The 19,671-nt window shown below is 44.5% G+C and overlaps 41 non-coding genes across 41 annotated transcripts in view; all 41 read left to right on the plus strand.

Moving 5' to 3' along the window:
* TRNAL-CAA (transfer RNA leucine (anticodon CAA)) overlaps positions 1–23 on the plus strand; it is a 122-nt gene extending 99 nt beyond the window's left edge. The window contains exon 2 of the tRNA in view: positions 1–23. This exon is cut by the window's left edge and continues 23 nt beyond it. This is a non-coding gene — a tRNA (tRNA-Leu).
* A 256-nt stretch (positions 24–279) lies between these two features.
* Positions 280–401, plus strand: TRNAL-CAA (transfer RNA leucine (anticodon CAA)). Its single transcript has 2 exons — positions 280–317; positions 356–401. It is a non-coding gene; the product is annotated as a tRNA-Leu (tRNA).
* Positions 402–468: 67 nt separating this feature from the next.
* On the plus strand, positions 469–590 carry TRNAL-CAA (transfer RNA leucine (anticodon CAA)). The gene is made up of 2 exons: positions 469–506; positions 545–590. It is a non-coding gene; the product is annotated as a tRNA-Leu (tRNA).
* Positions 591–846: 256 nt separating this feature from the next.
* On the plus strand, positions 847–968 carry TRNAF-AAA (transfer RNA phenylalanine (anticodon AAA)). Its single transcript has 2 exons — positions 847–884; positions 923–968. It is a non-coding gene; the product is annotated as a tRNA-Phe (tRNA).
* An 823-nt stretch (positions 969–1,791) lies between these two features.
* Positions 1,792–1,913, plus strand: TRNAL-CAA (transfer RNA leucine (anticodon CAA)). The gene is made up of 2 exons: positions 1,792–1,829; positions 1,868–1,913. It is a non-coding gene; the product is annotated as a tRNA-Leu (tRNA).
* Positions 1,914–1,980: 67 nt separating this feature from the next.
* TRNAL-CAA (transfer RNA leucine (anticodon CAA)) lies at positions 1,981–2,102 on the plus strand. The gene is made up of 2 exons: positions 1,981–2,018; positions 2,057–2,102. It is a non-coding gene; the product is annotated as a tRNA-Leu (tRNA).
* A 256-nt stretch (positions 2,103–2,358) lies between these two features.
* TRNAF-AAA (transfer RNA phenylalanine (anticodon AAA)) lies at positions 2,359–2,480 on the plus strand. The gene is made up of 2 exons: positions 2,359–2,396; positions 2,435–2,480. It is a non-coding gene; the product is annotated as a tRNA-Phe (tRNA).
* Positions 2,481–2,925: 445 nt separating this feature from the next.
* TRNAF-AAA (transfer RNA phenylalanine (anticodon AAA)) lies at positions 2,926–3,047 on the plus strand. The gene is made up of 2 exons: positions 2,926–2,963; positions 3,002–3,047. It is a non-coding gene; the product is annotated as a tRNA-Phe (tRNA).
* A 256-nt stretch (positions 3,048–3,303) lies between these two features.
* Positions 3,304–3,425, plus strand: TRNAL-CAA (transfer RNA leucine (anticodon CAA)). Its single transcript has 2 exons — positions 3,304–3,341; positions 3,380–3,425. It is a non-coding gene; the product is annotated as a tRNA-Leu (tRNA).
* A 445-nt stretch (positions 3,426–3,870) lies between these two features.
* TRNAL-CAA (transfer RNA leucine (anticodon CAA)) lies at positions 3,871–3,992 on the plus strand. Its single transcript has 2 exons — positions 3,871–3,908; positions 3,947–3,992. It is a non-coding gene; the product is annotated as a tRNA-Leu (tRNA).
* A 67-nt stretch (positions 3,993–4,059) lies between these two features.
* TRNAL-CAA (transfer RNA leucine (anticodon CAA)) lies at positions 4,060–4,181 on the plus strand. The gene is made up of 2 exons: positions 4,060–4,097; positions 4,136–4,181. It is a non-coding gene; the product is annotated as a tRNA-Leu (tRNA).
* A 256-nt stretch (positions 4,182–4,437) lies between these two features.
* Positions 4,438–4,559, plus strand: TRNAF-AAA (transfer RNA phenylalanine (anticodon AAA)). Its single transcript has 2 exons — positions 4,438–4,475; positions 4,514–4,559. It is a non-coding gene; the product is annotated as a tRNA-Phe (tRNA).
* A 445-nt stretch (positions 4,560–5,004) lies between these two features.
* TRNAL-CAA (transfer RNA leucine (anticodon CAA)) lies at positions 5,005–5,126 on the plus strand. The gene is made up of 2 exons: positions 5,005–5,042; positions 5,081–5,126. It is a non-coding gene; the product is annotated as a tRNA-Leu (tRNA).
* A 256-nt stretch (positions 5,127–5,382) lies between these two features.
* On the plus strand, positions 5,383–5,504 carry TRNAL-CAA (transfer RNA leucine (anticodon CAA)). Its single transcript has 2 exons — positions 5,383–5,420; positions 5,459–5,504. It is a non-coding gene; the product is annotated as a tRNA-Leu (tRNA).
* Positions 5,505–5,949: 445 nt separating this feature from the next.
* Positions 5,950–6,071, plus strand: TRNAL-CAA (transfer RNA leucine (anticodon CAA)). Its single transcript has 2 exons — positions 5,950–5,987; positions 6,026–6,071. It is a non-coding gene; the product is annotated as a tRNA-Leu (tRNA).
* A 67-nt stretch (positions 6,072–6,138) lies between these two features.
* On the plus strand, positions 6,139–6,260 carry TRNAF-AAA (transfer RNA phenylalanine (anticodon AAA)). The gene is made up of 2 exons: positions 6,139–6,176; positions 6,215–6,260. It is a non-coding gene; the product is annotated as a tRNA-Phe (tRNA).
* Positions 6,261–6,516: 256 nt separating this feature from the next.
* On the plus strand, positions 6,517–6,638 carry TRNAL-CAA (transfer RNA leucine (anticodon CAA)). Its single transcript has 2 exons — positions 6,517–6,554; positions 6,593–6,638. It is a non-coding gene; the product is annotated as a tRNA-Leu (tRNA).
* Positions 6,639–7,461: 823 nt separating this feature from the next.
* On the plus strand, positions 7,462–7,583 carry TRNAL-CAA (transfer RNA leucine (anticodon CAA)). The gene is made up of 2 exons: positions 7,462–7,499; positions 7,538–7,583. It is a non-coding gene; the product is annotated as a tRNA-Leu (tRNA).
* A 256-nt stretch (positions 7,584–7,839) lies between these two features.
* Positions 7,840–7,961, plus strand: TRNAL-CAA (transfer RNA leucine (anticodon CAA)). Its single transcript has 2 exons — positions 7,840–7,877; positions 7,916–7,961. It is a non-coding gene; the product is annotated as a tRNA-Leu (tRNA).
* Positions 7,962–8,406: 445 nt separating this feature from the next.
* TRNAL-CAA (transfer RNA leucine (anticodon CAA)) lies at positions 8,407–8,528 on the plus strand. The gene is made up of 2 exons: positions 8,407–8,444; positions 8,483–8,528. It is a non-coding gene; the product is annotated as a tRNA-Leu (tRNA).
* A 67-nt stretch (positions 8,529–8,595) lies between these two features.
* TRNAL-CAA (transfer RNA leucine (anticodon CAA)) lies at positions 8,596–8,717 on the plus strand. Its single transcript has 2 exons — positions 8,596–8,633; positions 8,672–8,717. It is a non-coding gene; the product is annotated as a tRNA-Leu (tRNA).
* A 256-nt stretch (positions 8,718–8,973) lies between these two features.
* On the plus strand, positions 8,974–9,095 carry TRNAL-CAA (transfer RNA leucine (anticodon CAA)). Its single transcript has 2 exons — positions 8,974–9,011; positions 9,050–9,095. It is a non-coding gene; the product is annotated as a tRNA-Leu (tRNA).
* An 823-nt stretch (positions 9,096–9,918) lies between these two features.
* TRNAL-CAA (transfer RNA leucine (anticodon CAA)) lies at positions 9,919–10,040 on the plus strand. Its single transcript has 2 exons — positions 9,919–9,956; positions 9,995–10,040. It is a non-coding gene; the product is annotated as a tRNA-Leu (tRNA).
* Positions 10,041–11,430: 1,390 nt separating this feature from the next.
* Positions 11,431–11,552, plus strand: TRNAL-CAA (transfer RNA leucine (anticodon CAA)). Its single transcript has 2 exons — positions 11,431–11,468; positions 11,507–11,552. It is a non-coding gene; the product is annotated as a tRNA-Leu (tRNA).
* Positions 11,553–11,997: 445 nt separating this feature from the next.
* Positions 11,998–12,119, plus strand: TRNAL-CAA (transfer RNA leucine (anticodon CAA)). The gene is made up of 2 exons: positions 11,998–12,035; positions 12,074–12,119. It is a non-coding gene; the product is annotated as a tRNA-Leu (tRNA).
* A 67-nt stretch (positions 12,120–12,186) lies between these two features.
* TRNAL-CAA (transfer RNA leucine (anticodon CAA)) lies at positions 12,187–12,308 on the plus strand. Its single transcript has 2 exons — positions 12,187–12,224; positions 12,263–12,308. It is a non-coding gene; the product is annotated as a tRNA-Leu (tRNA).
* A 256-nt stretch (positions 12,309–12,564) lies between these two features.
* On the plus strand, positions 12,565–12,686 carry TRNAL-CAA (transfer RNA leucine (anticodon CAA)). The gene is made up of 2 exons: positions 12,565–12,602; positions 12,641–12,686. It is a non-coding gene; the product is annotated as a tRNA-Leu (tRNA).
* Positions 12,687–13,320: 634 nt separating this feature from the next.
* TRNAL-CAA (transfer RNA leucine (anticodon CAA)) lies at positions 13,321–13,442 on the plus strand. Its single transcript has 2 exons — positions 13,321–13,358; positions 13,397–13,442. It is a non-coding gene; the product is annotated as a tRNA-Leu (tRNA).
* Positions 13,443–13,887: 445 nt separating this feature from the next.
* Positions 13,888–14,009, plus strand: TRNAL-CAA (transfer RNA leucine (anticodon CAA)). The gene is made up of 2 exons: positions 13,888–13,925; positions 13,964–14,009. It is a non-coding gene; the product is annotated as a tRNA-Leu (tRNA).
* A 256-nt stretch (positions 14,010–14,265) lies between these two features.
* TRNAL-CAA (transfer RNA leucine (anticodon CAA)) lies at positions 14,266–14,387 on the plus strand. Its single transcript has 2 exons — positions 14,266–14,303; positions 14,342–14,387. It is a non-coding gene; the product is annotated as a tRNA-Leu (tRNA).
* Positions 14,388–14,643: 256 nt separating this feature from the next.
* Positions 14,644–14,765, plus strand: TRNAL-CAA (transfer RNA leucine (anticodon CAA)). Its single transcript has 2 exons — positions 14,644–14,681; positions 14,720–14,765. It is a non-coding gene; the product is annotated as a tRNA-Leu (tRNA).
* A 256-nt stretch (positions 14,766–15,021) lies between these two features.
* TRNAF-AAA (transfer RNA phenylalanine (anticodon AAA)) lies at positions 15,022–15,143 on the plus strand. Its single transcript has 2 exons — positions 15,022–15,059; positions 15,098–15,143. It is a non-coding gene; the product is annotated as a tRNA-Phe (tRNA).
* Positions 15,144–15,399: 256 nt separating this feature from the next.
* On the plus strand, positions 15,400–15,521 carry TRNAF-AAA (transfer RNA phenylalanine (anticodon AAA)). The gene is made up of 2 exons: positions 15,400–15,437; positions 15,476–15,521. It is a non-coding gene; the product is annotated as a tRNA-Phe (tRNA).
* Positions 15,522–15,777: 256 nt separating this feature from the next.
* TRNAL-CAA (transfer RNA leucine (anticodon CAA)) lies at positions 15,778–15,899 on the plus strand. Its single transcript has 2 exons — positions 15,778–15,815; positions 15,854–15,899. It is a non-coding gene; the product is annotated as a tRNA-Leu (tRNA).
* A 1,455-nt stretch (positions 15,900–17,354) lies between these two features.
* On the plus strand, positions 17,355–17,476 carry TRNAL-CAA (transfer RNA leucine (anticodon CAA)). The gene is made up of 2 exons: positions 17,355–17,392; positions 17,431–17,476. It is a non-coding gene; the product is annotated as a tRNA-Leu (tRNA).
* Positions 17,477–17,732: 256 nt separating this feature from the next.
* On the plus strand, positions 17,733–17,854 carry TRNAL-CAA (transfer RNA leucine (anticodon CAA)). The gene is made up of 2 exons: positions 17,733–17,770; positions 17,809–17,854. It is a non-coding gene; the product is annotated as a tRNA-Leu (tRNA).
* Positions 17,855–18,110: 256 nt separating this feature from the next.
* TRNAL-CAA (transfer RNA leucine (anticodon CAA)) lies at positions 18,111–18,232 on the plus strand. The gene is made up of 2 exons: positions 18,111–18,148; positions 18,187–18,232. It is a non-coding gene; the product is annotated as a tRNA-Leu (tRNA).
* Positions 18,233–18,488: 256 nt separating this feature from the next.
* Positions 18,489–18,610, plus strand: TRNAF-AAA (transfer RNA phenylalanine (anticodon AAA)). The gene is made up of 2 exons: positions 18,489–18,526; positions 18,565–18,610. It is a non-coding gene; the product is annotated as a tRNA-Phe (tRNA).
* A 67-nt stretch (positions 18,611–18,677) lies between these two features.
* On the plus strand, positions 18,678–18,799 carry TRNAL-CAA (transfer RNA leucine (anticodon CAA)). The gene is made up of 2 exons: positions 18,678–18,715; positions 18,754–18,799. It is a non-coding gene; the product is annotated as a tRNA-Leu (tRNA).
* Positions 18,800–19,055: 256 nt separating this feature from the next.
* TRNAL-CAA (transfer RNA leucine (anticodon CAA)) lies at positions 19,056–19,177 on the plus strand. The gene is made up of 2 exons: positions 19,056–19,093; positions 19,132–19,177. It is a non-coding gene; the product is annotated as a tRNA-Leu (tRNA).
* Positions 19,178–19,244: 67 nt separating this feature from the next.
* TRNAL-CAA (transfer RNA leucine (anticodon CAA)) lies at positions 19,245–19,366 on the plus strand. Its single transcript has 2 exons — positions 19,245–19,282; positions 19,321–19,366. It is a non-coding gene; the product is annotated as a tRNA-Leu (tRNA).
* The last annotated feature ends 305 nt before the right edge of the window (positions 19,367–19,671 follow it).

The following is a 19,671-nucleotide window of genomic DNA, read 5'->3' on the forward strand; positions in this document are numbered from 1 at the left end:
GGGTTCGAATCCCACTTCTGACACGAAGTGGTTGATGAAATTAACTGGAAGAGATGTAATTTATAAAACGTCCAAATTAGAAGTGACCACGTCAGGATGGCGGAGCGGTCTAAGGCGCAAGACTCAAGGGGCGTAGTTTCTTTCGTTCACAACGTGAATCTGTGTAATCTGGTCCTCGTATGAGGGCGTGGGTTCGAATCCCACTTCTGACACGATATGTTTTATGAAATTAACTAGAATAGATGTAATTTATAAAACGTCCCAATTGAAAGAATCCTTGTCAGGATGGCCGAGCGGTCTAAGGCGCCAGACTCAAGGGGCTCAGTTTCCTTCGTTCACAACGTGAATCTGTGTATTCTGGTCCTCGTATGAGGGCGTGGGTTCGAATCCCACTTCTGACACGATATGTTTTATGAAATTAACTGGAAGAGATGTAATTTATAAAACGTCCCAATTGAATGAATCCAAGTCAGGATGGCCGAGCGGTCTAAGGCGCCAGACTCAAGGGGCTCATTTTCCTTCGTTCACAACGTGAATCTGTGTAATCTGGTCCTCTTATGAGGGCGTGGGTTCGAATCCCACTTCTGACACGAAGTGGTTGATGAAATTAACTGGAAGAGATGTAATTTATAAAACGTCCAAATTAGAAGTGACCACGTCAGGATGGCGGAGCGGTCTAAGGCGCAAGACTCAAGGGGCGTAGTTTCTTTCGTTCACAACGTGAATCTGTGTAATCTGGTCCTCGTATGAGGGCGTGGGTTCGAATCCCACTTCTGACACGATATGTTTTATGAAATTAAATAGAATAGATGTAATTTATAAAACGTCCCAATTGAAAGAATCCATGTCAGGATGGCCGAGCGGTCTAAGGCGCCACACTAAAGGGGCTCATTTTCCTTCGTTCACAACGTGAATCTGTGTAATCTGGTCCTCTTATGAGGGCGTGGGTTCGAATCCCACTTCTGACACGAAGTGGTTGATGAAATTAACTGGAAGAGATGTAATTTATAAAACGTCCAAATTAGAAGTGACCACGTCAGGATGGCGGAGCGGTCTAAGGCGCAAGACTCAAGGGGCGTAGTTTCTTTCGTTCACAACGTGAATCTGTGTAATCTGGTCCTCGTATGAGGGCGTGGGTTCAAATCCCACTTCTGACACGATATGTTTTATGAAATTAACTGGAAGAGATGTAATTTATAAAACGTCCCAATTGAATGAATCCAAGTCAGGATGGCCGAGCGGTCTTAGGCGCCAGACTCAAGGGGCTCAGTTTCATTCGTTCACAACGTGAATCTGTGTATTCTGGTCCTCGTATGAGGGCGTGGGTTCGAATCCCACTTCTAACACGATATGTTTTATGAAATTAAATAGAATAGATGTAATTTATAAAACGTCCCAATTGCAAGAATCCATGTCAGGATGGCCGAGCGGTCTAAGGCGCCACACTCAAGGGGCTCATTTTCCTTCGTTCACAACGTGAATCTGTGTAATCTGGTCCTCTTATGAGGGCGTGGGTTCGAATCCCACTTCTGACACGAAGTGGTTGATGAAATTAACTGGAAGAGATGTAATTTATAAAACGTCCAAATTAGAAGTGACCACGTCAGGATGGCGGAGCGGTCTAAGGCGCAAGACTCAAGGGGCGTAGTTTCTTTCGTTCACAACGTGAATCTGTGTAATCTGGTCCTCGTATGAGGGCGTGGGTTCGAATCCCACTTCTGACACGATATGTTTTATGAAATTAACTAGAATAGATGTAATTTATAAAACGTCCCAATTGAAAGAATCCTTGTCAGGATGGCCGAGCGGTCTAAGGCGCCAGACTCAAGGGGCTCAGTTTCCTTCGTTCACAACGTGAATCTGTGTATTCTGGTCCTCGTATGAGGGCGTGGGTTCGAATCCCACTTCTGACACGATATGTTTTATGAAATTAACTGGAAGAGATGTAATTTATAAAACGTCCCAATTGAATGAATCCAAGTCAGGATGGCCGAGCGGTCTAAGGCGCCAGACTCAAGGGGCTCATTTTCCTTCGTTCACAACGTGAATCTGTGTAATCTGGTCCTCTTATGAGGGCGTGGGTTCGAATCCCACTTCTGACACGAAGTGGTTGATGAAATTAACTGGAAGAGATGTAATTTATAAAACGTCCAAATTAGAAGTGACCACGTCAGGATGGCGGAGCGGTCTAAGGCGCAAGACTCAAGGGGCGTAGTTTCTTTCGTTCACAACGTGAATCTGTGTAATCTGGTCCTCGTATGAGGGCGTGGGTTCGAATCCCACTTCTGACACGATATGTTTTATGAAATTAAATAGAATAGATGTAATTTATAAAACGTCCCAATTGAAAGAATCCATGTCAGGATGGCCGAGCGGTCTAAGGCGCCACACTAAAGGGGCTCATTTTCCTTCGTTCACAACGTGAATCTGTGTAATCTGGTCCTCTTATGAGGGCGTGGGTTCGAATCCCACTTCTGACACGAAGTGGTTGATGAAATTAACTGGAAGAGATGTAATTTATAAAACGTCCAAATTAGAAGTGACCACGTCAGGATGGCGGAGCGGTCTAAGGCGCAAGACTCAAGGGGCGTAGTTTCTTTCGTTCACAACGTGAATCTGTGTAATCTGGTCCTCGTATGAGGGCGTGGGTTCAAATCCCACTTCTGACACGATATGTTTTATGAAATTAACTGGAAGAGATGTAATTTATAAAACGTCCCAATTGAATGAATCCAAGTCAGGATGGCCGAGCGGTCTTAGACGCCAGACTCAAGGGGCTCAGTTTCATTCGTTCACAACGTGAATCTGTGTATTCTGGTCCTCGTATGAGGGCGTGGGTTCGAATCCCACTTCTGACACGATATGTTTTATGAAATTAAATAGAATAGATGTAATTTATAAAACGTCCCAATTGAAAGAATCCATGTCAGGATGGCCGAGCGGTCTAAGGCGCCACACTAAAGGGGCTCATTTTCCTTCGTTCACAACGTGAATCTGTGTAATCTGGTCCTCTTATGAGGGCGTGGGTTCGAATCCCACTTCTGACACGAAGTGGTTGATGAAATTAACTGGAAGAGATGTAATTTATAAAACGTCCAAATTAGAAGTGACCACGTCAGGATGGCGGAGCGGTCTAAGGCGAAAGACTCAAGGGGCGTAGTTTCTTTCGTTCACAACGTGAATCTGTGTAATCTGGTCCTCGTATGAGGGCGTGGGTTCAAATCCCACTTCTGACACGATATGTTTTATGAAATTAACTGGAAGAGATGTAATTTATAAAACGTCCCAATTGAATGAATCCAAGTCAGGATGGCCGAGCGGTCTTAGGCGCCAGACTCAAGGGGCTCAGTTTCATTCGTTCACAACGTGAATCTGTGTATTCTGGTCCTCGTATGAGGGCGTGGGTTCGAATCCCACTTCTGACACGATATGTTTTATGAAATTAAATAGAATAGATGTAATTTATAAAACGTCCCAATTGCAAGAATCCATGTCAGGATGGCCGAGCGGTCTAAGGCGCCACACTCAAGGGGCTCATTTTCCTTCGTTCACAACGTGAATCTGTGTAATCTGGTCCTCTTATGAGGGCGTGGGTTCGAATCCCACTTCTGACACGAAGTGGTTGATGAAATTAACTGGAAGACATGTAATTTATAAAACGTCCAAATTAGAAGTGACCACGTCAGGATGGCGGAGCGGTCTAAGGCGCAAGACTCAAGGGGCGTAGTTTCTTTCGTTCACAACGTGAATCTGTGTAATCTGGTCCTCGTATGAGGGCGTGGGTTCGAATCCCACTTCTGACACGATATGTTTTATGAAATTAACTAGAATAGATGTAATTTATAAAACGTCCCAATTGAAAGAATCCTTGTCAGGATGGCCGAGCGGTCTAAGGCGCCAGACTCAAGGGGCTCAGTTTCCTTCGTTCACAACGTGAATCTGTGTATTCTGGTCCTCGTATGAGGGCGTGGGTTCGAATCCCACTTCTGACACGATATGTTTTATGAAATTAACTGGAAGAGATGTAATTTATAAAACGTCCCAATTGAATGAATCCAAGTCAGGATGGCCGAGCGGTCTAAGGCGCCAGACTCAAGGGGCTCATTTTCCTTCGTTCACAACGTGAATCTGTGTAATCTGGTCCTCTTATGAGGGCGTGGGTTCGAATCCCACTTCTGACACGAAGTGGTTGATGAAATTAACTGGAAGAGATGTAATTTATAAAACGTCCAAATTAGAAGTGACCACGTCAGGATGGCGGAGCGGTCTAAGGCGCAAGACTCAAGGGGCGTAGTTTCTTTCGTTCACAACGTGAATCTGTGTAATCTGGTCCTCGTATGAGGGCGTGGGTTCGAATCCCACTTCTGACACGATATGTTTTATGAAATTAAATAGAATAGATGTAATTTATAAAACGTCCCAATTGAAAGAATCCATGTCAGGATGGCCGAGCGGTCTAAGGCGCCACACTAAAGGGGCTCATTTTCCTTCGTTCACAACGTGAATCTGTGTAATCTGGTCCTCTTATGAGGGCGTGGGTTCGAATCCCACTTCTGACACGAAGTGGTTGATGAAATTAACTGGAAGAGATGTAATTTATAAAACGTCCAAATTAGAAGTTACCACGTCAGGATGGCGGAGCGGTCTAAGGCGCAAGACTCAAGGGGCGTAGTTTCTTTCGTTCACAACGTGAATCTGTGTAATCTGGTCCTCGTATGAGGGCGTGGGTTCAAATCCCACTTCTGACACGATATGTTTTATGAAATTAACTGGAAGAGATGTAATTTATAAAACGTCCCAATTGAATGAATCCAAGTCAGGATGGCCGAGCGGTCTTAGACGCCAGACTCAAGGGGCTCAGTTTCATTCGTTCACAACGTGAATCTGTGTATTCTGGTCCTCGTATGAGGGCGTGGGTTCGAATCCCACTTCTGACACGATATGTTTTATGAAATTAACTAGAATAGATGTAATTTATAAAACGTCCCAATTGAAAGAATCCTTGTCAGGATGGCCGAGCGGTCTAAGGCGCCAGACTCAAGGGGCTCAGTTTCCTTCGTTCACAACGTGAATCTGTGTATTCTGGTCCTCGTATGAGGGCGTGGGTTCGAATCCCACTTCTGACACGATAGGTTTTATGAAATTAACTGGAAGAGATGTAATTTATAAAACGTCCAAATTAGAGGTGACCACGTCAGGATGGCGGAGCGGTCTAAGGCGCAAGACTCAAGGGGCGTAGTTTCTTTCGTTCACAATGTGAATCTGTGTATTCTGGTCCTCGTATGAGGGCGTGGGTTCGAATCCCACTTCTGACACGATATGTTTTATGAAATTAACTGGAAGAGATGTAATTTATAAAACGTCCCAATTGAATGAATCCAAGTCAGGATGGCCGAGCGGTCTAAGGCGCCAGACTCAAGGGGCTCAGTTTCCTTCGTTCACAACGTGAATCTGTGTATTCTGGTCCTCGTATGAGGGCGTGGGTTCGAATCCCACTTCTGACACGATATGTTTTATGAAATTAACTGGAAGAGATGTAATTTATAAAACGTCCAAATTAGATGTGACCACGTCAGGATGGCGGAGCGGTCTAAGGCGCAAGAGTCAAGGGGCGTAGTTTCTTTCGTTCACAACGTGAATCTGTGTATTCTGGTCCTCGTATGAGGGCGTGGGTTCAAATCCCACTTCTGACACGATATGTTTTATGAAATTAACTGGAAGAGATGTAATTTATAAAACGTCCCAATTGAATGAATCCAAGTCAGGGTGGCCGAGCGGTCTAAGGCGCTAGACTCAAGGGGCTCAGTTTCCTTCGTTCACAACGTGAATCTGTGTATTCTGGTCCTCGTATGAGGGCGTGGGTTCAAATCCCACTTCTGACACGATATGTTTTATGAAATTAACTAGAATAGATGTAATTTATAAAACGTCCCAATTGAAAGAATCCATGTCAGGATGGCCGAGCGGTCTAAGGCGCCAGATTCAAAGGGCTCAGTTTCCTTCGTTTACAACGTGAATCTGTGTATTCTGGTCCTCGTATGAGGGCGTGGGTTCGAATCCCACTTCTGACACGATATGTTTTATGAAATTAAATAGAATAGATGTAATTTATAAAACGTCCCAATTGAAAGAATCCATGTCAGGATGGCCGAGCGGTCTAAGGCGCCACACTAAAGGGGCTCATTTTCCTTCGTTCACAACGTGAATCTGTGTAATCTGGTCCTCTTATGAGGGCGTGGGTTCGAATCCCACTTCTGACACGAAGTGGTTGATGAAATTAACTGGAAGAGATGTAATTTATAAAACGTCCAAATTAGAAGTGACCACGTCAGGATGGCGGAGCGGTCTAAGGCGCAAGACTCAAGGGGCGTAGTTTCTTTCGTTCACAACGTGAATCTGTGTAATCTGGTCCTCGTATGAGGGCGTGGGTTCAAATCCCACTTCTGACACGATATGTTTTATGAAATTAACTGGAAGAGATGTAATTTATAAAACGTCCCAATTGAATGAATCCAAGTCAGGATGGCCGAGCGGTCTTAGGCGCCAGACTCAAGGGGCTCAGTTTCATTCGTTCACAACGTGAATCTGTGTATTCTGGTCCTCGTATGAGGGCGTGGGTTCGAATCCCACTTCTGACACGATATGTTTTATGAAATTAAATAGAATAGATGTAATTTATAAAACGTCCCAATTGCAAGAATCCATGTCAGGATGGCCGAGCGGTCTAAGGCGCCACACTCAAGGGGCTCATTTTCCTTCGTTCACAACGTGAATCTGTGTAATCTGGTCCTCTTATGAGGGCGTGGGTTCGAATCCCACTTCTGACACGAAGTGGTTGATGAAATTAACTGGAAGAGATGTAATTTATAAAACGTCCAAATTAGAAGTGACCACGTCAGGATGGCGGAGCGGTCTAAGGCGCAAGACTCAAGGGGCGTAGTTTCTTTCGTTCACAACGTGAATCTGTGTAATCTGGTCCTCGTATGAGGGCGTGGGTTCGAATCCCACTTCTGACACGATATGTTTTATGAAATTAACTAGAATAGATGTAATTTATAAAACGTCCCAATTGAAAGAATCCTTGTCAGGATGGCCGAGCGGTCTAAGGCGCCAGACTCAAGGGGCTCAGTTTCCTTCGTTCACAACGTGAATCTGTGTATTCTGGTCCTCGTATGAGGGCGTGGGTTCTAATCCCACTTCTGACACGATAGGTTTTATGAAATTAACTGGAAGAGATGTAATTTATAAAACGTCCAAATTAGAGGTGACCACGTCAGGATGGCGGAGCGGTCTAAGGCGCAAGACTCAAGGGGCGTAGTTTCTTTCGTTCACAACGTGAATCTGTGTATTCTGGTCCTCGTATGAGGGCGTGGGTTCGAATCCCACTTCTGACACGATATGTTTTATGAAATTAACTGGAAGAGATGTAATTTATAAAACGTCCCAATTGAATGAATCCAAGTCAGGATGGCCGAGCGGTCTAAGGCGCCAGACTCAAGGGGCTCAGTTTCCTTCGTTCACAACGTGAATCTGTGTATTCTGGTCCTCGTATGAGGGCGTGGGTTCAAATCCCACTTCTGACACGATATGTTTTATGAAATTAACTGGAAGAGATGTAATTTATAAAACGTCCCAATTGAATGAATCCAAGTCAGGGTGGCCGAGCGGTCTAAGGCGCTAGACTCAAGGGGCTTAGTTTCCTTCGTTCACAACGTGAATCTGTGTATTCTGGTCCTCGTATGAGGGCGTGGGTTCAAATCCCACTTCTGACACGATATGTTTTATGAAATTAACTAGAATAGATGTAATTTATAAAACGTCCCAATTGAAAGAATCCTTGTCAGGATGGCCGAGCGGTCTAAGGCGCCAGACTCAAAGGGCTCAGTTTCCTTCGTTCACAACGTGAATCTGTGTATTCTGGTCCTCGTATGAGGGCGTGGGTTCGAATCCCACTTCTGACACGATATGTTTTATGAAATTAAATAGAATAGATGTAATTTATAAAACGTCCCAATTGAAAGAATCCATGTCAGGATGGCCGAGCGGTCTAAGGCGCCACACTCAAGGGGCTCATTTTCCTTCGTTCACAACGTGAATCTGTGTAATCTGGTCCTCATATGAGGGCGTGGGTTCGAATCCCACTTCTGACACGAAGTGGTTGATGAAATTAACTGGAAGAGATGTAATTTATAAAACGTCCAAATTAGAAGTGACCACGTCAGGATGGCGGAGCGGTCTAAGGCGCAAGACTCAAGGGGCGTAGTTTCTTTCGTTCACAACGTGAATCTGTGTAATCTGGTCCTCGTATGAGGGCGTGGGTTCAAATCCCACTTCTGACACGATATGTTTTATGAAATTAACTGGAAGAGATGTAATTTATAAAACGTCCCAATTGAATGAATCCAAGTCAGGATGGCCGAGCGGTCTTAGGCGCCAGACTCAAGGGGCTCAGTTTCATTCGTTCACAACGTGAATCTGTGTATTCTGGTCCTCGTATGAGGGCGTGGGTTCGAATCCCACTTCTGACACGATATGTTTTATGAAATTAACTAGAATAGATGTAATTTATAAAACGTCCCAATTGAAAGAATCCTTGTCAGGATGGCCGAGCGGTCTAAGGCGCCAGACTCAAGGGGCTCAGTTTCCTTCGTTCACAACGTGAATCTGTGTATTCTGGTCCTCGTATGAGGGCGTGGGTTCGAATCCCACTTCTGACACGATATGTTTTATGAAATTAACTGGAAGAGATGTAATTTATAAAACGTCCAAATTAGAGGTGACCACGTCAGGATGGCGGAGCGGTCTAAGGCGCAAGACTCAAGGGGCGTAGTTTCTTTCGTACACAACGTGAATCTGTGTATTCTGGTCCTCGTATGAGGGCGTGGGTTCGAATCCCACTTCTGACACGATATGTTTTATGAAATTAACTGGAAGAGATGTAATTTATAAAACGTCCCAATTGAATGAATCCAAGTCAGGATGGCCGAGCGGTCTAAGGCGCCAGACTCAAGGGGCTCAGTTTCCTTCGTTCACAACGTGAATCTGTGTATTCTGGTCCTCGTATGAGGGCGTGGGTTCGAATCCCACTTCTGACACGATATGTTTTATGAAATTAACTGGAATAGATGTAATTTATAAAACGTCCAAATTAGAGGTGACCACGTCAGGATGGCGGAGCGGTCTAAGGCGCAAGAGTCAAGGGGCGTAGTTTCTTTCGATCACAACGTGAATCTGTGTATTCTGGTCCTCGTATGTGGGCGTGGGTTCGAATACCACTTCTGACACGATATGTTTTATGAAATGAACTGGAAGAGATGTAATTTATAAAACGTCCAAATTAGAAGTGACCACGTCAGAATGGCGGAGCGGTCTAAGGCGCAAGACTCAAGGGGCGTAGTTTCTTTCGTTCACAACGTGAATCTGTGTATTCTGGTCCTCGTATGAGGGCGTGGGTTCGAATCCCACTTCTGACACGATATGTTTTATGAAATTAACTGGAAGAGATTTAATTTATAAAACGTCCCAATTGAATGAATCCAAGTCAGGATGGCCGAGCGGTCTAAGGCGCCAGACTCAAAAGAGCTCAGTTTCCTTCGTTCACAACGTGAATCTGTGTATTCTGGTCCTCGTATGAGGGCGTGGGTTCGAATCCCACTCTGACACGATATGTTTTATGAAATGAACTGGAAGAGATGTAATTTATAAAACGTCCCAATTGAATGAATCCAAGTCAGGATGGCCGAGCGGTCTAAGGCGCCAGACTCAAGGGGCGTAGTTTCTTTCGTTCACAACGTGAATCTGTGTAATCTGGTCCTCGTATGAGGGCGTGGGTTTTAATCCCACTTCTGACACGATATGTTTTATGAAATTAACTGGAAGAGATGTAATTTATAAAACGTCCCAATTGAATGAATCCAAGTCAGGATGGCCGAGCGGTCTTAGGCGCCAGACTCAAGGGGCTCAGTTTCATTCGTTCACAACGTGAATCTGTGTATTCTGGTCCTCGTATGAGGGCGTGGGTTCGAATCCCACTTCTGACACGATATGTTTTATGAAATTAAATAGAATAGATGTAATTTATAAAACGTCCCAATTGCAAGAATCCATGTCAGGATGGCCGAGCGGTCTAAGGCGCCACACTCAAGGGGCTCATTTTCCTTCGTTCACAACGTGAATCTGTGTAATCTGGTCCTCTTATGAGGGCGTGGGTTCGAATCCCACTTCTGACACGAAGTGGTTGATGAAATTAACTGGAAGAGATGTAATTTATAAAACGTCCAAATTAGAAGTGACCACGTCAGGATGGCGGAGCGGTCTAAGGCGCAAGACTCAAGGGGCGTAGTTTCTTTCGTTCACAACGTGAATCTGTGTAATCTGGTCCTCGTATGAGGGCGTGGGTTCGAATCCCACTTCTGACACGATATGTTTTATGAAATTAACTAGAATAGATGTAATTTATAAAACGTCCCAATTGAAAGAATCCTTGTCAGGATGGCCGAGCGGTCTAAGGCGCCAGACTCAAGGGGCTCAGTTTCCTTCGTTCACAACGTGAATCTGTGTATTCTGGTCCTCGTATGAGGGCGTGGGTTCTAATCCCACTTCTGACACGATAGGTTTTATGAAATTAACTGGAAGAGATGTAATTTATAAAACGTCCAAATTAGAGGTGACCACGTCAGGATGGCGGAGCGGTCTAAGGCGCAAGACTCAAGGGGCGTAGTTTCTTTCGTTCACAACGTGAATCTGTGTATTCTGGTCCTCGTATGAGGGCGTGGGTTCGAATCCCACTTCTGACACGATATGTTTTATGAAATTAACTGGAAGAGATGTAATTTATAAAACGTCCCAATTGAATGAATCCAAGTCAGGATGGCCGAGCGGTCTAAGGCGCCAGACTCAAGGGGCTCAGTTTCCTTCGTTCACAACGTGAATCTGTGTATTCTGGTCATCGTATGAGGGCGTGGGTTCGAATCCCACTTCTGACACGATATGTTTTATGAAATTAACTGGAAGAGATGTAATTTATAAAACGTCCAAATTAGATGTGACCACGTCAGGATGGCGGAGCGGTCTAAGGCGCAAGAGTCAAGGGGCGTAGTTTCTTTCGTTCACAACGTGAATCTGTGTATTCTGGTCCTCGTATGAGGGCGTGGGTTCAAATCCCACTTCTGACACGATATGTTTTATGAAATTAACTGGAAGAGATGTAATTTATAAAACGTCCCAATTGAATGAATCCAAGTCAGGGTGGCCGAGCGGTCTAAGGCGCTAGACTCAAGGGGCTTAGTTTCCTTCGTTCACAACGTGAATCTGTGTATTCTGGTCCTCGTATGAGGGCGTGGGTTCAAATCCCACTTCTGACACGATATGTTTTATGAAATTAACTAGAATAGATGTAATTTATAAAACGTCCCAATTGAAAGAATCCTTGTCAGGATGGCCGAGCGGTCTAAGGCGCCAGACTCAAAGGGCTCAGTTTCCTTCGTTCACAACGTGAATCTGTGTATTCTGGTCCTCGTATGAGGGCGTGGGTTCGAATCCCACTTCTGACACGATATGTTTTATGAAATTAAATAGAATAGATGTAATTTATAAAACGTCCCAATTGAAAGAATCCATGTCAGGATGGCCGAGCGGTCTAAGGCGCCACACTCAAGGGGCTCATTTTCCTTCGTTCACAACGTGAATCTGTGTAATCTGGTCCTCACATGAGGGCGTGGGTTCGAATCCCACTTCTGACACGAAGTGGTTGATGAAATTAACTGGAAGAGATGTAATTTATAAAACGTCCAAATTAGAAGTGACCACGTCAGGATGGCGGAGCGGTCTAAGGCGCAAGACTCAAGGGGCGTAGTTTCTTTCGTTCACAACGTGAATCTGTGTAATCTGGTCCTCGTATGAGGGCGTGGGTTCAAATCCCACTTCTGACACGATATGTTTTATGAAATTAACTGGAAGAGATGTAATTTATAAAACGTCCCAATTGAATGAATCCAAGTCAGGATGGCCGAGCGGTCTTAGGCGCCAGACTCAAGGAGCTCAGTTTCATTCGTTCACAACGTGAATCTGTGTATTCTGGTCCTCGTATGAGGGCGTGGGTTCGAATCCCACTTCTGACACGATATGTTTTATGAAATTAACTAGAATAGATGTAATTTATAAAACGTCCCAATTGAAAGAATCCTTGTCAGGATGGCCGAGCGGTCTAAGGCGCCAGACTCAAGGGGCTCAGTTTCCTTCGTTCACAACGTGAATCTGTGTATTCTGGTCCTCGTATGAGGGCGTGGGTTCGAATCCCACTTCTGACACGATATGTTTTATGAAATTAACTGGAAGAGATGTAATTTATAAAACGTCCAAATTAGAGGTGACTACGTCAGGATGGCGGAGCGGTCTAAGGCGCAAGACTCAAGGGGCGTAGTTTCTTTCGTTCACAACGTGAATCTGTGTATTCTGGTCCTCGTATGAGGGCGTGGGTTCGAATCCCACTTCTGACACGATATGTTTTATGAAATTAACTGGAAGAGATGTAATTTATAAAACGTCCCAATTGAATGAATCCAAGTCAGGATGGCCGAGCGGTCTAAGGCGCCAGACTCAAGGGGCTCAGTTTCCTTCGTTCACAACGTGAATCTGTGTATTCTGGTCCTCGTATGAGGGCGTGGGTTCGAATCCCACTTCTGACACGATATGTTTTATGAAATTAACTGGAATAGATGTAATTTATAAAACGTCCAAATTAGAGGTGACCACGTCAGGATGGCGGAGCGGTCTAAGGCGCAAGAGTCAAGGGGCGTAGTTTCTTTCGTTCACAACGTGAATCTGTGTATTCTGGTCCTCGTATGTGGGCGTGGGTTCGAATACCACTTCTGACACGATATGTTTTATGAAATGAACTGGAAGAGATGTAATTTATAAAACGTCCAAATTAGAAGTGACCACGTCAGAATGGCGGAGCGGTCTAAGGCGCAAGACTCAAGGGGCGTAGTTTCTTTCGTTCACAACGTGAATCTGTGTATTCTGGTCCTCGTATGAGGGCGTGGGTTCGAATCCCACTTCTGACACGATATGTTTTATGAAATTAACTGGAAGAGATTTAATTTATAAAACGTCCCAATTGAATGAATCCAAGTCAGGATGGCCGAGCGGTCTAAGGCGCCAGACTCAAAAGAGCTCAGTTTCCTTCGTTCACAACGTGAATCTGTGTATTCTGGTCCTCGTATGAGGGCGTGGGTTCGAATCCCACTCTGACACGATATGTTTTATGAAATGAACTGGAAGAGATGTAATTTATAAAACGTCCCAATTGAATGAATCCAAGTCAGGATGGCCGAGCGGTCTAAGGCGCCAGACTCAAGGGGCTAAGTTTCCTTCGTTCACAACGTGAATCTGTGTATTCTGGTCCTCGTATGAGGGCGTGGGTTCGAATCCCACTTCTGACACGATATGTTTTATGAAATTAACTGGAAGAGATGTAATTTATAAAACGTCCAAATTAGAGGTGACCACGTCAGGATGGCGGAGCGGTCTAAGGCGCAAGACTCAAGGGGCGTAGTTTCTTTCGTTCACAACGTGAATCTGTGTATTCTGGTCCTCGTATGTGGGCGTGGGTTCGAATACCACTTCTGACACGATATGTTTTATGAAATTAACTGGAAGAGATGTAATTTATAAAACGTCCAAATTAGAAGAGACCACGTCAGGATGGCGTAGCGGTCTAAGACGCCAGACTAAAGGGGCTTAGTTTCTTTCGTTCACAACGTGAATCTGTGTATTCTGGTCCTCGTATGAGGGCGTGGGTTCGAATCCCACTTCTGACACGATATGTTTTATGAAATTAACTGGAAGAGATGTAATTTATAAAACGTTCCAATTGAAAGAATCCATGTCAGGATGGCCGAGCGGTCTAAGGCGCCAGACTCAAGGGGCTCAGTTTCCTTCGTTCACAACGTGAATCTGTGTATTCTGGTCCTCTTATGAGGGCGTGGGTTCGAATCCCACTTCTGACACGATATGTTTTATGAAATTAACTGGAAGAGATGTAATTTATAAAACGTCCCAATTGAATGAATCCAAGTCAGGGTGGCCGAGCGTTCTAAGGCGCTAGACTCAAGGGGCTCAGTTTCCTTCGTTCACAACGTGAATCTGTGTATTCTGGTCCTCGTATGAGGCCGTGGGTTCAAATCCCACTTCTGACACGATATGTTTTATGAAATTAACTGGAAGAGATGTAATTTATGAAACGTCCCAATTGAATGAATCCAAGTCAGGGTAGCCGAGCGGTCTAAGGCGCCAGACTCAAGGGGCTAAGTTTCCTTCGTTCACAACGTGAATCTGTGTATTCTGGTCCTCGTATGAGGGCGTGGGTTCGAATCCCACTTCTGACACGATATGTTTTATGAAAATAACTGGAAGAGATGTAATTTATAAAACGTCCCAATTGAATGAATCCATGTCAGGGTGGCCGAGCGGTCTAAGGCGCTAGACTCAAGGGGCTCAGTTTCCTTCGTTCACAACGTGAATCTGTGTATTCTGGTCCTCGTATGAGGCCGTGGGTTCAAATCCCACTTCTGACACGATATGTTTTATGAAATTAACTGGAAGAGATGTAATTTATAAAACGTCCCAATTGAATGAATCCAAGTCAGGGTGGCCGAGCGGTCTAAGGCGCCAGACTCAAGGGGCTCATTTTCCTTCGTTCACAACGTGAATCTGTGTACTCTGGTCCTCTTATGAGGGCGTGGGTTCGAATCCCACTTCTGACACGAAGTGGTTGATGAAATTAACTGGAAGAGATGTAATTTATAAAACGTCCAAATTAGAAGTGACCACGTCAGGATGGCGGAGCGGTCTAAGGCGCAAGACTCAAGGGGCGTAGTTTCTTTCGTTCACAACGTGAATCTGTGTATTCTGGTCCTCGTATGAGGGCGTGGGTTCAAATCCCACTTCTGACACGATATGTTTTATGAAATTAACTGGAAGAGATGTAATTTATAAAACGTCCAAATTAGAAGAGACCACGTCAGGATGGCGGAGCGGTCTAAGACGCCAGACTAAAGGGGCTTAGTTTCTTTCGTTCACAACGTGAATCTGTGTATTCTGGTCCTCGTATGAGGGCGTGGGTTCGAATCCCACTTCTGACACGATATGTTTTATGAAATTAACTGGAATAGATGTAATTTATAAAACGTCCAAATTAGAGGTGACCACGTCAGGATGGCGGAGCGGTCTAAGGCGCAAGACTCAAGGGGCGTAGTTTCTTTCGTTCACAACGTGAATCTGTGTATTCTGGTCCTCGTATGAGGGCGTGGGTTCAAATCCCACTTCTGACACGATATGTTTTATGAAATTAACTGGAAGAGATGTAATTTATAAAACGTCCAAATTAGAAGAGACCACGTCAGGATGGCGGAGCGGTCTAAGACGCCAGACTAAAGGGGCGTAGTTTCTTTCGTTCACAACGTGAATCTGTGTATTCTGGTCCTCGTATGAGGGCGTGGGTTCGAATCCCACTTCTGACACGATATGTTTTATGAAATTAACTGGAAGAGATTTAATTTATAAAACGTCCCAATTGAATGAATCCAAGTCAGGATGGCCGAGCGGTCTAAGGCGCCAGACTCAAAAGAGCTCAGTTTCCTTCGTTCACAACGTGAATCTGTGTATTCTGGTCCTCGTATGAGGGCGTGGGTTCGAATCCCACTCTGACACGATATGTTTTATGAAATGAACTGGAAGAGATGTAATTTATAAAACGTCCCAATTGAATGAATCCAAGTCAGGATGGCCGAGCGGTCTAAGGCGCCAGACTCAAGGGGCTAAGTTTCCTTCGTTCACAACGTGAATCTGTGTATTCTGGTCCTCGTATGAGGGCGTGGGTTCGAATCCCACTTCTGACACGATATGTTTTATGAAATTAACTGGAAGAGATGTAATTTATAAAACGTCCAAATTAGAGGTGACCACGTCAGGATGGCGGAGCGGTCTAAGGCGCAAGACTCAAGGGGCGTAGTTTCTTTCGTTCACAACGTGAATCTGTGTATTCTGGTCCTCGTATGTGGGCGTGGGTTCGAATACCACTTCTGACACGATATGTTTTATGAAATTAACTGGAAGAGATGTAATTTATAAAACGTCCAAATTAGAAGAGACCACGTCAGGATGGCGTAGCGGTCTAAGACGCCAGACTAAAGGGGCTTAGTTTCTTTCGTTCACAACGTGAATCTGTGTATTCTGGTCCTCGTATGAGGGCGTGGGTTCGAATCCCACTTCTGACACGATATGTTTTATGAAATTAACTGGAAGAGATGTAATTTATACAAGTTGGGAAAACCAAAATATTACCTCTCCGTGTCAAGAAGATTATATAAACTTAAAGTATCCAATGAAAACGTTATTATGTTTCTGAGTTGGGGTTTCCCATTTTTGTTGTTGTTTTGAAAAATATATCGCAATGCACGGGCCTTGATAGATATAGGAGGCAATGAATGAAATATATCACAATGCACGGGCCTTGATAGATATAAGAGGCAATGAAGGAAATATATCGCATGCACGGGCCTTGGTAGATATAGGAGGCAATGATAATCTCTCTCTTTGCACCAGAGGTTTATCTTTAATATTTAAATAAATATAATTATTTTTAATTATTTTAATCTTCAATAATTAACATTAATAATAGTTAAATCGTTTAAAATAAAGTTATACCTATTGTCTTCTCAAACTTTGCTAATATTGACGTTTAAAGTTAAGGGTACCCCTCTTGCCCGCTTTTTTCAAATTTGGGGTATATATACGATTCGTTTCCATTATAATAGTAAGGAAAAAGCGCAATTGCGAAAACCTTTGGTGGCGATCCCACCTTAGGGAGGCTAGACGTTTCTCGTAACCCTAGCTGATCGCCGCGTATATCCTAAAACCAAACGATGATAATGGAGTAGAAGCCAATGATACAGATTGGTGTCTATGTGGAATAGACGGAAGACCAGTGGATGGTGGTGTTAGAAGCCAGTGTAAGTGCAGACTGGTGTCAATGTGGGATTGACAAAGAGCAGAAGATGGTGGTGATTAGAAGCCAGTAAGAACAGACTGGTGTCCGTGTGGGATGGACAAAGACCAGAAGATGGTGGTGTGAGAACTCAAGTAGAGGAGCCATTTCCGTGACTGTGAAAGCAGTTCGGAAATGGCGAACACGTTTGCTCCGATACGCAAACTGCGAACGCGGTCACGTGGGTGTAACAACGGACAGACAGACAGACACACAGACAGACACACACACAGACACGGCCGTTACAGAACCTCTCCTGGACTACGTCACACGGAGAGGTAAAAACGTTCCAATTGAAAGAATCCATGTCAGGATGGCCGAGCGGTCTAAGGCGCCAGACTCAAGGGGCTCAGTTTCCTTCGTTCACAACGTGAATCTGTGTATTCTGGTCCTCTTATGAGGGCGTGGGTTCGAATCCCACTTCTGACACGAAATGTTTTATGAAATTAACTGGAAGAGATGTAATTTATAAAACGTCCCAATTGAATGAATCCAAGTCAGGGTGGCCGAGCGGTCTAAGGCGCTAGACTCAAGGGGCTCAGTTTCCTTCGTTCACAACGTGAATCTGTGTATTCTGGTCCTCGTATGAGGCCGTGGGTTCAAATCCCACTTCTGACACGATATGTTTTATGAAATTAACTGGAAGAGATGTAATTTATGAAACGTCCCAATTGAATGAATCCAAGTCAGGGTAGCCGAGCGGTCTAAGGCGCCAGACTCAAGGGGCTAAGTTTCCTTCGTTCACAACGTGAATCTGTGTATTCTGGTCCTCGTATGAGGGCGTGGGTTCGAATCCCACTTCTGACACGATATGTTTTATGAAAATAACTGGAAGAGATGTAATTTATAAAACGTCCCAATTGAATGAATCCATGTCAGGGTGGCCGAGCGGTCTAAGGCGCTAGACTCAAGGGGCTCAGTTTCCTTCGTTCACAACGTGAATCTGTGTATTCTGGTCCTCGTATGAGGCCATGGGTTCAAATCCCACTTCTGACACGATATGTTTTATGAAATTAACTGGAAGAGATGTAATTTATAAAACGTCCCAATTGAATGAATCCAAGTCAGGGTGGCCGAGCGGTCTAAGGCGCCAGACTCAAGGGGCTCATTTTCCTTCGTTCACAACGTGAATCTGTGTACTCTGGTCCTCTTATGAGGGCGTGGGTTCGAATCCCACTTCTGACACGAAGTGGTTGATGAAATTAACTGGAAGAGATGTAATTTATAAAACGTCCAAATTAGAAGTGACCACGTCAGGATGGCGGAGCGGTCTAAGGCGCAAGACTCAAGGGGCGTAGTTTCTTTCGTTCACAACGTGAATCTGTGTATTCTGGTCCTCGTATGAGGGCGTGGGTTCAAATCCCACTTCTGACACGATATGTTTTATGAAATTAACTGGAAGAGATGTAATTTATAAAACGTCCAAATTAGAAGAGACCACGTCAGGATGGCGGAGCGGTCTAAGACGCCAGACTAAAGGGGCTTAGTTTCTTTCGTTCACAACGTGAATCTGTGTATTCTGGTCCTCGTATGAGGGCGTGGGTTCGAATCCCACTTCTGACACGATATGTTTTATGAAATTAACTGGAAGAGATGTAATTTATAAAACGTCCCAATTGAAAGAATCCATGTCAGGATGGCCGAGCGGTCTAAGGCGCCAAACTCAAGGGGCTCAGTTTCCTTCGTTCACAACGTGAATCTGTGTATTCTGGTCCTCTTATGAGGGCGTGGGTTCGAATCCCACTTCTGACACGATATGTTTTATGAAATTAACTGGAAGAGATGTTATTTATAAAACGTCCCAATTGAATGAATCCAAGTCAGGGTGGCCGAGCGGTCTAAGGCGCTAGACTCAAGGGGCTCAGTTTCCTTCGTTCACAACGTGAATCTGTGTATTCTGGTCCTCGTATGAGGCCGTGGGTTCAAATCCCACTTCTGACACGATATGTTTTATGAAATTAACTGGAAGAGATGTAATTTATAAAACGTCCCAATTGAATGAATCCAAGTCAGGGTGGCCGAGCGGTCTAAGGCGCCAGACTCAAGGGGCTAAGTTTCCTTCGTTCACAACGTGAATCTGTGTATTCTGGTCCTCGTATGAGGGCGTGGGTTCGAATCCCACTTCTGACACGATATGTTTTATGAAATTAACTGGAAGAGATGTAATTTATAAAACGTCCCAATTGAATGAATCCAAGTCAGGATGGCCGAGCGGTCTAAGGCGCCAGACTCAAGGGGCTAAGTTTCCTTCGTTCACAACGTGAATCTGTGTATTCTGGTCCTCGTATGAGGGCGTGGGTTCGAATCCCACTTCTGACACGATATGTTTTATGAAATTAACTGGAAGAGATGTAATTTATAAAACGTCCAAATTAGAGGTGACCACGTCAGGATGGCGGAGCGGTCTAAGGCGCAAGACTCAAGGGGCGTAGTTTCTTTCGTTCACAACGTGAATCTGTGTATTCTGGTCCTCGTATGTGGGCGTGGGTTCGAATACCACTTCTGACACGATATGTTTTATGAAATTAACTGGAAGAGATGTAATTTATAAAACGTCCCAATTGAATGAATCCAAGTCAGGGTGGCCGAGCGGTCTAAGGCGCTAGACTCAAGGGGCTCAGTTT

Source organism: Phalangium opilio, unplaced genomic scaffold, assembly GCF_054372755.1.
Source record: "Phalangium opilio isolate 3A_F unplaced genomic scaffold, DU_Popi_V2 ptg000090l_1, whole genome shotgun sequence".
NCBI classification, from domain to species: Eukaryota; Metazoa; Arthropoda; class Arachnida; order Opiliones; family Phalangiidae; genus Phalangium; species Phalangium opilio.